Source organism: Acanthopagrus latus, chromosome 10, assembly GCF_904848185.1.
Source record: "Acanthopagrus latus isolate v.2019 chromosome 10, fAcaLat1.1, whole genome shotgun sequence".
Lineage (NCBI taxonomy): Eukaryota > Metazoa > Chordata > Actinopteri > Spariformes > Sparidae > Acanthopagrus > Acanthopagrus latus.
In genome coordinates, this window is record NC_051048.1 from 6,206,157 (window position 1) to 6,219,530 (window position 13,374).

Genomic DNA, 13,374 nt, shown 5'->3' on the forward strand with positions numbered 1-13,374 from the left:
TGTTGTTGCTGAAACAACATCTTCTTGAAAATCCCCTTTCTCCAACACTGAAGGTCAGAATCAAACTATGATTTGAACTCTAGTACCTCACCAATGTACAACCATGACCGCTCTAACAGGTCAAGCATATCGTCTTTCCCCTGCAGTCACTACTGATGGATAAGCAAACACAGCGGGAGTAAATGTTAATATTGGTAGAGTCAACAGACAAGGTGACAGTCTGAATACGCTCAGGTAAGTTTCCCCCCTCATGTCAATAGAAGAGGAAGTGCATTTGTGCTTCAGCATATGGAGTAAATATGCAATTGGAATGCTACTGATATGTAGTCTCCATTTTTTCCACTTTAATTTCCTCCTCTATTCAGCACCATTAGACAAGGACAACAACAAAAAAGAGCTGACCCCGCCTGTGGTGCAAAAGGTCAAACTGTCAATGACGATCCGAATGAAAACCGACAGTGTCCAGTGATGGTACAGCAAGTCTGTAATGAGGTCATATTGGTCAATAGCCACCATAGCAACAAGGTCAGTGGCTCAGAGTAAGATTGGGACATAGCCAATGGCTGATAGTCGTCAACTGCTGATTTAAAAGCCCCACCCACCCATGCATACTACAGCATACTTACCGATATAACTCCAGTTCTATGAGTACATGTGTAGCCCTTAAAAATGCTTTACTATTGGTTAAAGTTGATAAGATAGATTTTTGAGTCTCATTCCTTACTTCACAAATACAAGTTCTGGGTTTATGAACTTGTCAAATACTGGCCGCCATCAAAAAGTGTCAGTATTTGATGACCTGGGAATGAGACTCATAATTAATTTATTTTACCGACTGGAACTTTAACCCCATCGAAGCACAGCTGAAATGATACCGCTTGAACAAAGACATCATTGTCCATCACAATGTTTCACTGTGGACATTTCCAAATGCCATTTTGGTAGACATTGCCCAAATCTAGTTTAGACGCAATGAAAGGTGGCTGCTTGTATCACCATCGACGGTTTTTACTAAGATAAACTTTCTTTTGTCAAAGGAAGTGACATGCAGATCACACTTCATCCTTACAGTCATCATGTGTAGATATTTCTGCTATGTCAGTGGGATAAGAAATATCTGCAGGCTCCAAGTCTCTGAAGCAAACTGCTCCAGTCCACCACAGTTTAATGATGTCAACAAGTTGATCTCTCTGGATTATTAGTCTGGCTCGAGCACAAACACTCGGGGATGTAGCATCAGACAACTGGTACAGCTGAGGGGTTTATTTTTGGCCCTGACAAATGCATATGACAGGACTGCAGAAAAATGACACAGATCACTGCTGTGACACCTCAACAGCCAAGCTCGCTCAAATGAACAATGACCTGGCTATAACCTCGGAGTACTGGAACATCCACATGACTTTTAAAGACTTGATGCTAGCAACTTGTTCAGTCTTTTGCCTTGAAATCAAGTTTTCCTGAGTTGATGGAAAGATATAGTGAAGTATTTCTGCATGTGGCTGTATAATAGCACACAACTGCCTCACCCCACAGGCATCTTATTGTATCTTGAATACATTAACTGTATTGTTTCTGTGTTCAAACTACTTTTTTAGTCTAATCAACAGTTCAAAACCCCAATGGACTTAATCATTAATTAATCTTTTCATTGCCCTAATACATTAATTAGCAAAGGTTGGAGAACAATAATGTTTTATTGATTGAGCTGCTCATTTTTATATGTTCTTAATGTTTATAACCTTACTAGGTCTATATGAAGAACCGGCTTTGCGGGTGAGTCAGTGTTACACAGGTCTCAGCTCATCGATCTGAATCAAATTAAAACAAAAAAATGCACAACAGGACAATATGAACTCCAAAGTGACCTATGTAAATACACCATGATTTGTAATTTCCGATACAGGAACAGGTCAGAGGGAAAGCTAACGTGTCTTCCCACCAACACGATAAGCTTGCAAACATTAAACAACAGAGACACTGTTTGTATATGACTGTTAAGCAGTGGGAGGAGGGTTCAGGACATCTTAATTTGATTCAATGAGCACTACAATGATTTTACAAAATATCTATTCTAACGTAATTACATCCTGCAGCCATAGGACCTGAGTCATACTTATAAATACAGACGAAAACAGAAAAATGTAGTTTTCATTTTCAGGGGTTTTCACTGTCGGTTCATGGAAGTTATCAGCTGGAATGCATTAATAAAAATATACTTTTTCTACTGCAGATTGTATTATTTTTATCTGCTGAGGTTTTAAGATATCAGCGTCTGATATGTCTGTCTCCATCTCCAGTACAATAGAGGTGAAAATAATTTTCTTTGCGCTGCACAGGGCATTGAAAAGTGACATTATGAAACTGGCATTCCAAATTCAAGTTCACATTTGGGTTTTATTGGCTTTCTGCAAAGAAACTGTCCCCGTGGAGGCTGCCCACAATCAGTCCCAAAGACACAGTGCCTACGAGATTTTTTCAAATATCACTTTTTAACCCTTGAAATTCCTTTTACCATGGTTGCATAGAGTCCTACAACTCAGAGATGAGTTATTATTTTTGCATTTCTGGTTCCCTTGTCTGGAGGTCAGTGGGTTTTGGGTTAAATGCCTGAAATTAGGTCTGTGGTTAACACAAGCTTGTCAGATCTTTGTTTAAAGGCAAATAAATCAATTGGTACATATGACAACATTTATGGGTCTCAAAAACAGCAGGCACTAACATTCATATCAATGGCGGCTAAATGAGACTTCAGAGGTTGTTGGGGACATTAAACACCATCACACTTCAAAGGCCGTCTAAAGCTGCAAACTATTCTAACTCTCACCTTTATAACTTCAATTCATAGTAAAGTGTGAATAGTATAGTGTAGAGGGATGATTAGCAGTGGTGTTGTTAGACCAATGTTAAAGTTCTTCTGCAGAGTTCACAATCACCAAAGTGCTGTTCATCTGTGAAAATGATCTTGCTGAACAAATCCTGTAAGTTTCATAACCTTGTGTTTGCCACAGAGCTTATTTCATGCAATAACCTAAAATCCAAGGCCTAGAGGATTGTCTTTGGATTATAGGTTATTTTACGCAATAACCTAAAATTCAAGGAAAATTCTGTGGGCCTTTTGTCGAAGGAACCAGGGCGATGCTACCCACTGAGCAAAAACACATCGCAAAAGACGTCTTTGCCAACACTGACAAGAATTCAACTAGAGACATCTCAGACATCTTTTGAACTTCAGTCACAGACGTGCGGTTCAAAATTAAAAGGTTTTATGACAGCCAAATGTGACTCCATGCATCAGAGGCTACAAGTTAGATATGAACCATGGAATACTAGCTTGCCTAATGAAGGCTGGATGACCAAAAAATGGTTTGTAATAAAGCTGGTGAGTAGTTCTCCTGGTAAAGTGCATACCTCATGCTGCATGGAGTCAATCTTAGCCATCACAAAAACTTGAAATTTGAACCACAAGAAGTTCTTCAGACGTCCCTGACTGAAGTCAGAAAGATGTCTAGCATTGCGCTGTAAAGCCCTGTAAGGAAGTCAATAGGACATCATGAGTGAACGCAGAAAAGACATCTTAAAGGTCAGTGTCAGCAAAGACGTCTTTTGGACATGTTTTTGCTTCCGTCTTAGCAAACAAAAACCAACAATCCTTCAGCACTCTTTGAAGGTAAAAGCAGAGATCTCAAAACCTCACTGGATTGTTGGTGAGCTGACCCTTTAATATCCAACTGGAAAAAATCTGAGTTCCTCAAGAGTTATTCAGTGTTTGGTCACCCTTTGTGGCATGATGCTGAAAGCTCGTTTGTAATTAACAGCCACAAAATGATGGTAACACCACACCCACCAGCAGCTCCAACCAAGAAAGACAAACAGTAGACTGTGTGTTTGTGTGTGTGCACGCAGGTGTGCGCATTTCCATGTCTCACCACAGTCTACACTTCCCGAAAAAAAAAGCCTGTGCACGCGCGTTTGTGCACGATCCTGGAACAATGCCTACTTGAGAGGGGCGTGCACGCTTCTTATCAGCAGGGGCTCCACTTCACTCGCGGAGCGATGGGGCCGCAAGGCTCCGAATGCGGTATGACTCACGGAATCTGCGCGCGGGAGCTTTTTTGCTTGAGTGCGTGCAGCTTGCAGCACACAGTGAGGGAAAAAAAAACTGTCTGTGGAGCAGTGTGTGTATCTGTGTGTGTGTGTGTGTGTGTGTGTGTGTGTGTGTGTGTGTGTCCGTCCTTGGTCTGGCACGACACACTGGAACGCAACATTCCCCCTTCTTGCCGGGCTATAAGACGTTCTATAAGGGGGACTCTTATGAAACATATCATTTCAGGACACTGCTGCATTTGGATTTTCCTCTTTCGGGGTGTTTTTTTTTTTTTTTTAATCCAAGCCAGCACAGGGCCAGTGAACACACACACATACACAACGGACACACCTCCATTTGACATTGACACACATTACATCCCCTCGTCTGGCGCGCCAAGAACCACAACACCCCACCTCTCCTTTTCGACCCCCCACCCCACCCCCCCTCATCCCTCCTGTTGGGGAGAGAGAGACACAAAAACAAGCTTTTTCCATGAAGGGTAAAATCAGAAGTATCCCCTTGTTTTGAGCAACACAAAGGATTGAGCGGTGGTGCGTATGAGGAGGGAGCTCAAGGACAGGATGGATGGACGGGTGGATTGGGGGGGGGGGGGTGTCAGGTTCATGCATGATCCAGGCTCATGTGGCAGGGGGATGTCAATAACGGCCTACATTCCGGGGGTTTTCTTTAGCCATGCCAGTGAGCTGTCATGCCTGGGTTGGTTATCATGGATGGAGGAGGGGTAGTGGTGGTGGTGGTAACAAAGACCCGCTGGCTGTGCCACATGTGCGCGTCAATAACATGCACTCCCCCCTCCTCTCTATCACACCAGGCAGCATGCATGGATATAATCATTTAAATCATGATTTCTACCAATTTGTGCATCTTTAAATATCTAAATATTAATGTCCTGCAGAGTTCAGCTGTGTTTTTGGGGGGTGTTTCTAGGTGAGCGGGGGAAAAACACGAGGGGCACTGATTACTTTGCAATATGCCATGCTCAACACGAGGAACAGCCTTTTTTTTTTTTTTTTTTTTAACACCACTGCACAGAAAGAGGGGGAAAAAAGCACATTTATTTCAATTTCACTGCCTTGTTGCATGACTGCTGAGCGGACAATGAGGCTACTCCCTTCACTTTTTCCTTCCTAGCAGGACATTAAAGACACTTTTTTAACATGAATCACAGCTCAGTTGAAACGTTCAACTCACCTTTGTATTAAAAACCAGCGGATGGGAAAACGAGAAGACTCTTCACACGGCGGCAGCAGGCAGCAGCAGGGACTTCTGCAGAAAAACACAATTTTCTTGTTTTCTTTCAGGATACGGCAAGTCTCGCTCTCCACTTGCGAAATGCCTTCTTCTTTTTTCCCCCAACCTGTCCCTCTCCGAGAGAAAAAAAACACAACCTCTCTCGCTAGTCTCCTGTTATATCACTTTCTCTTCTCTTGCCTCCACCTCCTGTGTTTTCCGCCGTGCCTTCTCTTCTTCCCTCTCAGTTTCCCCCGGTGTTGCGCTTTCTCTTTTCCTTTTCTGTTTTTTTTTTCTCTGCTCTCTCCAGCAGGAGCGAAGAAAAATATGGAGCGGTCAATCAAAAGGCAAGATGGAGCGCTGGAGTTTGTTGTATCTTTAAGGGGGGGTGGGGGGTGGGATTATAACCCGACGGAGCGGTGATAAACACGGGTGAGCTGGTTTGCTTTCATCCAAAACACACGTACGATGTTATTTGATGCACCTTGCGACGGCTCCGGTTCGAACCTGACTGAATCCTGACGCGACGGGGAGCAAAAACAAGCGTCGCCTCTCATCCTGACGCCCCCCAACACCCCCTCCTCCTATGATTCGCATTGGTACAGTCCACCCCAGTAGAAGCTCGTGCAGAAGCGTCCAGCGTAAACAGCAGGTAAACAAACGCACCTGGGGCTAAAGACAGGAAGAGGGTCCAGCGTGGACAGGGTCTTGTGGTCTAGACCCCTGGCTGGGGGAGTCCAGGTCCCAGAGTCCCCCCCTGGAGAACAAGGTTCCTCCATCATATTCAACAGTCAGTGCTGTTCCTGCTGTTGAATGTTTGTGCATAGTTTGACACCAGAAGACTGTTTGTTTGTTTGTTTTTTTCTTTTCACATTTCTCTGTGCTCAATGAAAACCCAATTTTTTAAAAGGGGGCGGGGTTACGAGCATGATTTTGTGACATCGCAAGTGTTAATTTGTGCATTGATGTATTCTGGGATTTTTAATGAGGGAGAATGAGCAGGTGTTCTTTCATAGATTTTATTAGATGAGTGCAGAAAATGTATATATATATATTCATAGTTGCTGTCACTTTCTGTTATGACTCTGTATAATTTAAAGGCAGCTGCCAAAATTTAATTGATGTTAAAAGGCTACACCTTTTTTGGTTCTGTTTTCTTAATTTGTTTTTGATTGTTTTGTTTTCTGAAGCTAGAAAACATTAAGTTAATTGTATTGTATTGTATTATTTGCATTTTATACATTGGGAAATGACAGGAATTAACTCAACTAAATTAACATTTCAATCTGAAAAATGCAAATGAACAGCCTTTTCCCCCTCACATACATCCTGTAAGATTACCTTTTTGAAGACCAGGTGGAACATCAGCACAGTAAAGTGAAATAAAATCATGTCATTACATTAAAAACTGTGAAGAAATAACTGTAATGTTGACTCCAGTGTGTGTGTGTGTGTGCCAAGAACAGCCTGTTTTGTCTTGACCCCAAATTCTCCCCACTGAACTCCCGTGCATTTAAATTCCCACGATGTTCCCAGTGGTTTTAGTTTGTGGTAATTTGACAAAACCTTAACTTTTATTTAGAGACCTGCAGCATGTGAACAGCGTCTCAACTGACTCAGGTCTCCTACAAGGCACAAGCCAAGTTTTATGTTAAAATAGAGGACCTACCATAGTTAATATCATACTGTGGTGCCGATTCCCTAACAAACGAGTGATTATTCAGTGGATCAGGCACAACATTGCACACCAGGGACACTTCCTGCCATGTCTGGTAGGCTAAATAAATATTGAGAAAAAATAAAGTCCGTACACTTGGGATAACACAGATAACTTGTCTACAGTTAGCTGACCTGTTAGCTGGTATGGCTAGGTGTCGTGCAATGATGTAGCGCACCATTAGGCTAGCTCGCTCAAGTGATTTCACAAGGAATTGTGGGTCAGTGTTGTTTTAACTTAAATGTTAATGGCTGTTTTTGGACATAGTTGAAGTTTTGGAAAAACATAAATACTTGAAATAACCATTAAGTAGATGTTATTTGACTTGTGGACATGTGGTTGATGTTCGCCTTTGGCAAAAGTTGAAAGACAGTTGATACTTTCAGTCTTACTGCTTACATGAATGTGGATTAACAGGCACGATGAAAGCTTTGTGTGATGCAGAGAGAGTATACAGAGAGTTAAAGGTAACCCAATGTCAAATAAAGAGACATGAGGTGTTCAGTCGTGGCGTTGACAGCTACAATCGTCCTTTTTTTACCACAAAGTCGCTCCCTCGCTCCTTTGTGGTTTTCTATGCAGGAATACATAATGAGCTCTTTAACACAGCAGCAGAGTGGTGGTGGGGGGAATAAACATGACACTTGTAATCCCGGCTGGAACCGTTCCACACTGTACTCCAAACCCAGAGCAGAACCGCCAAGGACCAGAACATCCCTCACCGGCTTGGTGGTTACGTAAGCCTCGTTTCCCCCCAAGTGACACACATGCTTTCGTTTGGGTTGCCGCTGGATGACCACACTTTTTTCCCTTATGTGCCTCTCAGACTGGAAAAAGACAACAAAATGAATTCATAAAGGGCCATGGTTCTCAGCAGTGGTTACAGTGACCTCTGCATTTAAAATCCGACCGTTTCTGTGCTTAAGTATATGGATTTAGCCGGAGAGCTGTTTATAAATGTGACGAATAAAGATGGCTTTCAAATTTTTATAGCCAGAATTTCATGTGGGGTTGGATTTAGACTAAAAACTCATGCTATCTGCATCATAGTTGCCGGTTCAAAATCTCTGCCCGGCCCCAAATTATCCACCTTATGTAATAATCCTGCAGGTCGTGCCTCTGTCATGCAGCGGCGAGCCAGATATTTGTCCCACCTGAGCACACTGACGCACATTTGAACAAGTTACCGTGTCGCCAAGGATTCGGTCCAAATCAACACATACGGTACAAAACACCCTCGCTTACTTGAACTCATGCTCACACACTCTGCACACACGGTCACAGTTTAAAAAAAACAAAAAAAAAACAGCTCTGTCCCCTCCAGCTAAAGTGATTTGTTAAAATATTTGCTCCATTAAAAGCAGAAATGGCAAGAGAGACTGACAAGAGAGTGCATGGAGAGACTTGCAGACATGCAGCAACGGCCTCAGTAGTTTCACTTCTCTATCAGTGGTGGTCATCGCTTATCTTGGCCCACCGGCTGTGCAGCCTGGCTGGATTAAAAGGCTTTCAGGTGACGTAACGCACCCTCTGGCTGCCATACTGGCGGTCCAACATAAGCTTTGGATGTCTGATTGCTGTTGAGGACAAGACACGACTCAGCATCTTCGACGGCCGTGTTTGATCTTGATTTTTTACCTTAAAATAAATTATTTCATTCAACAGGGATAATACAGTGTATTTGTAAATTAGCCTGTTGGCTAGCTGTTTGCTACCTACATAATCACACACTATCTTGTACAGCAAATCTCTTAGATACTTATATTCACTCAAATGCTGATGTTTTCCTTCATAGAAAATAGCCTTAATATAGTCAGTTAGTTAGATAGGTTGAGCTATCTACCAAAACAGCCATCTGTGTGGAAGTTGTGTAAATAGTTGCATTTAAGCAGTGAATTTAGTGATTTTATCAAGGACAAGTACAGTACAATTTGCTTTAGGTGGTACAGATTATCTAAATAATCATCAGAAAGTGAATAAATAACAATGCTGATGTTTGAAGAGATATCTTCTGAAGTTAGCATGCTAACCTGCTAGCTGCAGCTGCAAAAAAACCCTCTTTCCAGCTGGTCATCCAGCTAGCTGCATGGCTAACTGAGCTAACAAGCTAACAGGAGCTGAAGTCAAGAATGTATAAAAAGAATACAGTTAGCAGCAGTTGGCGATTGGGGCCAAAGTCTTTGGCGATTAGGTGTCCATCATTTCTTTTTTTTTTTAAGAAGGAGGATGAAGACCTTTAAAAATGCAGAACATGTGACACATCTGTTCGGCAGATAAAGCCACTGCGTGAAACTAGCCTAGCTTAGCATAAAGAAAGGAGACTAAATCAGCAATTTTGAAATTTCTGGAATACAAGTACAGTATTCGGGAATATGTTTGTGATTTTAAATATGGCCCCATGAGTTAAGACACATCCACATAAACACTGCAAGAAAAATGTGTTTCAAGTCTCTGATTTCGCTGAGAAAATACACAGTTGTAGTCCGACGGTAACAAAATTAGATGTGACGTGCATTGTTAAATTTAGACATGTTCTTCCTGCTCGGCGCTGCCTCCCTGATGCGTATCTTCAGCTCTCAAAGCCACAACGGGGCCTCGCCGTCATCGCTGGATGGCTGGGATTCATCTGACAAAGATATGTGAGAGTTCACCTCCGTCTGTCCTGAACTCTGCGTGACCTGCAACAACCCCAGCCATGAAATCGGGCCATGGTGCACCTGGGCACTACCGAACAATACATCCGCTGGTGAGGTTGTGGCAGGTTGAGCGGCTGATGGAAAGCTCCTGCAATATTATGTGTGTGTTTGTGCGGCCTGTGGGGATTTTTTTTTTTTTTTGTTGGCGCGCCTCGAGTCAGTCAGCGCTGGAACAAACAGACGAATACCTTCAAGTGTAAACATGTCATTTAGTGCAACGGAGGACTTTGCATTGTACTGCTGCCAATAAAATGGTCTGCAAGAGGAATGAAGTGAGAACCTGCCGTAATAACTCAGAAAAACAAAATGCTGGACACACAATGAATCACAGGACACACAGAGAACAATCGGCCTGGGAAGTGTTTGCTTTCTGATAAAATATTGGCTGCCGAGCTACAAAGACAAAGCCAAGGATGTGACATTACGCTCGACTGGCACTGCATGCAATGTTGCACCCAAACCAACACCTAACACTGAATAACCCAAACACAGGAGTCTAAGCCGCACCTGATTCATTTTTGCATTTTGAAAAAAAACAAAAAAAAAACACTGTATCTCATTTGGACTTTCCAATCATACGGGATGCACCTACCACCCACCCCTCTATTATAATCAGGCTCACCCTCGGCATCAATCAAATTCTGGGGCGCGTGGTGTAATTCGCTATAGTGCCGTTAAAATGATGAGATTTGGGATTAATCATAATTGATCCTATGGGACGGAGCCGCGGGAGGTTCAGGTGGCCGGTCATGTAATCAACGGCGGGCCGGGAAAAAAAGTGAACGGCGCATGTTTAATTTCAGCAGTGGGCGTATTAAATGAAGACTGAGCACTTTCATCACCCCGTTCACCAGCTCGGTATCTCTCATGAGGTCCTCTGCCCACTTTTGTTACTGTGTCATCAAAGTAAAACCATAAAATATTCAGATTTTGACAGTTTCGCCAGCTACGTCGTAGCAGTTTAAAGTTGCAATAGCATTTTATGCCACTAGGAGGCAGCAGAAACAAACCGTAAAACACACAACATTGACATGTTTTGACATCCAGCACATACAGAGCAGCGTCATCTCTCATTTGGAGTCACTCTCCTTTTTGCTCTATTTTTGGTCTCCACCAACTACAAAGGGAAGTATCTGTATCTTTTAAGCGACTTGCTATCTTTGTTTGTCGACCTCTGGCTCTTCCGTGATAGTGTTTATCTCCCATAAAAACAGCTGCGTCCGAGCACAACGCTGTGTTGAGAGTGGCGAGTCTGAAACCAAACAGCAGCGCAGATTTTCAATCTCAAGGTTTATAGCTTCTGTTTATAATGTCATCACAACTTTGGTGTTTTGGAACGCCACATCCCGACATGTTGGTCCAAATAAGCAAATGTCCAAATCCAAACGTTTTTTCAGAGTCAGAGTCAAAGATAGTGAATAGAAAAACGGGATCAGTAGTTGGAGAACATAATGTCCTCCTCGGGTTGTCAAACCCCCCCCCCGAAAACTCTCTAGAACATTCCTGATCACATGACCTCCCAGTCTGCAACAGTACATATAGTCCTGTATCTAGTACGCCTCTCCTTCGGGATGCAGCTGTTGTACAGATGTTTCTTTTTCATCCAAGTGAATATCCACAGACCTGAAGGGTTTATCATGATAATCATGTCAAGATATTCAATAATTCCATCAAACTTAACTTTTCTTTGCGTGATAACTGCTAGTTCAAAGTTGGCGAACTCTGTGCACCACAGTTAGCAGCACCCTGGGCCCGAGGGTGACAGTCTTCGTCATAATCACCAGCTCCTCCGCATCCTTGTGCCCTCAACTGCAGATGCCCAGACTTATAAATGAAAGACTTCCTTTTAGAGCCACTGGAGGAAAAATCTGCAATTGTCAAGGCTGTTTGATCTTTTGGATTTTCATCTTCACGGTCCAGTTAAATGTCTGTCTCATTACTTTTTAACGAAGCGCCGAGATTCAGCCGGCTGGAAGCTTTTGTCTTGTTGACGGGATGCTGAGCCAGACCCCCCTCGGTCCTGGAGCTTCAAACTTTCACGTCCTCCACCTACATCTCCTCCGTGTCAGCTCATCTTCAGCATTTTTTTTCTCCCCCTCCCTCCGCTCTTGTTTTACAAGAAGATCTTTGTGAATAAAGACGCCTTGATCCGCCTGCTCCACGTCTCCGCAAGTTCAAGTCAGACTGGGTAATGTGCAGCAGCAGCAGCAGCTCCGCTGGTGGCCCCGAACCGGCTGAACCAGGCTCCTTTTAATGACTGCGGTTGACCTGGTGACCCTCTCTGGCCTCTTTACAAACACATCATCGCCACGTTTACCCTCCACAGCCGACCTCCTGCTGGCAGCAGTCCACCAGGGTTAATGCTGATCTAAGGAGAGTCGGAGGGGGGGATGTTAATGATCCAAAGCCAGTCTGGTTTTCTGTCTGTTTTCCAAATTGTGAGTTAACTCCGACTAAATGCATATAACAGCTTACATATGGCCTCGCATTCCAACGATCCGAACAGAAAGAACAGATGGAGTGCAGAGGAGATCTCAAGGTATGACTTTTTCTCCTGTAAAGGCCTTCTGTGGCACATAAAGAAGTCACCTTTCTCGTGACTTCTAATACAAATGCTTGTCAGGTGCTGAGCTGACGTACTTAACCAGAGTGATTAACAGCAGCTACATCTACAGATCTACGACACATCCTCGCACCGCACTCTCATACTGCTGGTGAGATAAAGCCCTTGGACAGAGTGAGTTGCAATCGCAGTAACATGCTGTCGCTGGAGGGCGAAAAACCTTGTACGTACAATTTTGGCAATTTGCACGTTTGCTCTTCAACAGAAGGATTCTTTCTCATCTGTAGATTAAGAGTAATCCAAAAATCTTCAGCGCAGGGAGGCGGCTCAGAGCTCCACAGACAGAGCAAATATATTCTTTAAATATAAGATGAACTTTTAATGAACCATCCTGTAGAGTTTGATCTGATCCTCATTATTGAGGAAGTTTCACCTAACAGAATCACGCTGTCACCTTAGAGCTCAACTGGAAATAGACATGGTCACAGTCAGCGAGGAGAAAGATAATCACGCGTGCTGCTCAAGGACACTTTGACTCAGTACGTCCTCTTCTGATGGACACATTGTCTGTTCTCCTGATCCCATGTGTACACCATCGACACCGACAGACTTCTTTTGCTAAATCCGACGTCCTGGTCTGCAAGTCCTCTCCACCGAACCTAGGAATAAAATAGTGCAACGGAGAAAAATAAAGCTGCGTTTGTTGTGCCTCTTAAATCACAAGTAGCTTTCGTTAAAGCAGGTGGGTCTAAATAGTGAGGGGATGTTATAAATGCTTCAACTGTGCCTTTATGTAACAGAGCGAATTTGCAGAGAATTACTCATCTGACCTCAATATAACGAGGTTTCTGTCTTTCTGATTTGCACGCCTTGTTTTTCCCGCTTACGGAAATGTACGCTCACACACGTCCAGACATTTGATGAAGCGGATGTAAGGTTTTCGATGCACGTAGTAAAATGTGATTCAGAAGTGCCTGCTCGGATTCTGGTTCATGATCGCAAAATATAAATATAAATGAGGGACTTTTTCAACCTGTCACCACCATCACCATCTTGT

At 43.2% G+C, this 13,374-nt stretch overlaps 1 protein-coding gene across 3 annotated transcripts in view; it reads right to left on the bottom strand.

Moving 5' to 3' along the window:
* Positions 1-6,744, bottom strand: part of ndrg2 (NDRG family member 2) — a 34,800-nt gene extending 28,056 nt beyond the window's left edge. Inside the window, exons 1-2 of one of the 3 annotated variants that reach the window (XM_037112157.1) lie at positions 5,500-6,744; positions 5,303-5,377 (exon numbers count right to left, since the gene is read on the bottom strand). The gene's annotated coding sequence lies outside the window, so the exon portion shown is untranslated. Of the gene's footprint in view, positions 1-3,411; positions 3,530-5,302 lie in introns of all 3 variants that reach the window. The other 2 variants (XM_037112155.1, XM_037112154.1) reach the window with 2 other exon arrangements.
* Between the last annotated feature and the right edge of the window lie 6,630 nt (positions 6,745-13,374).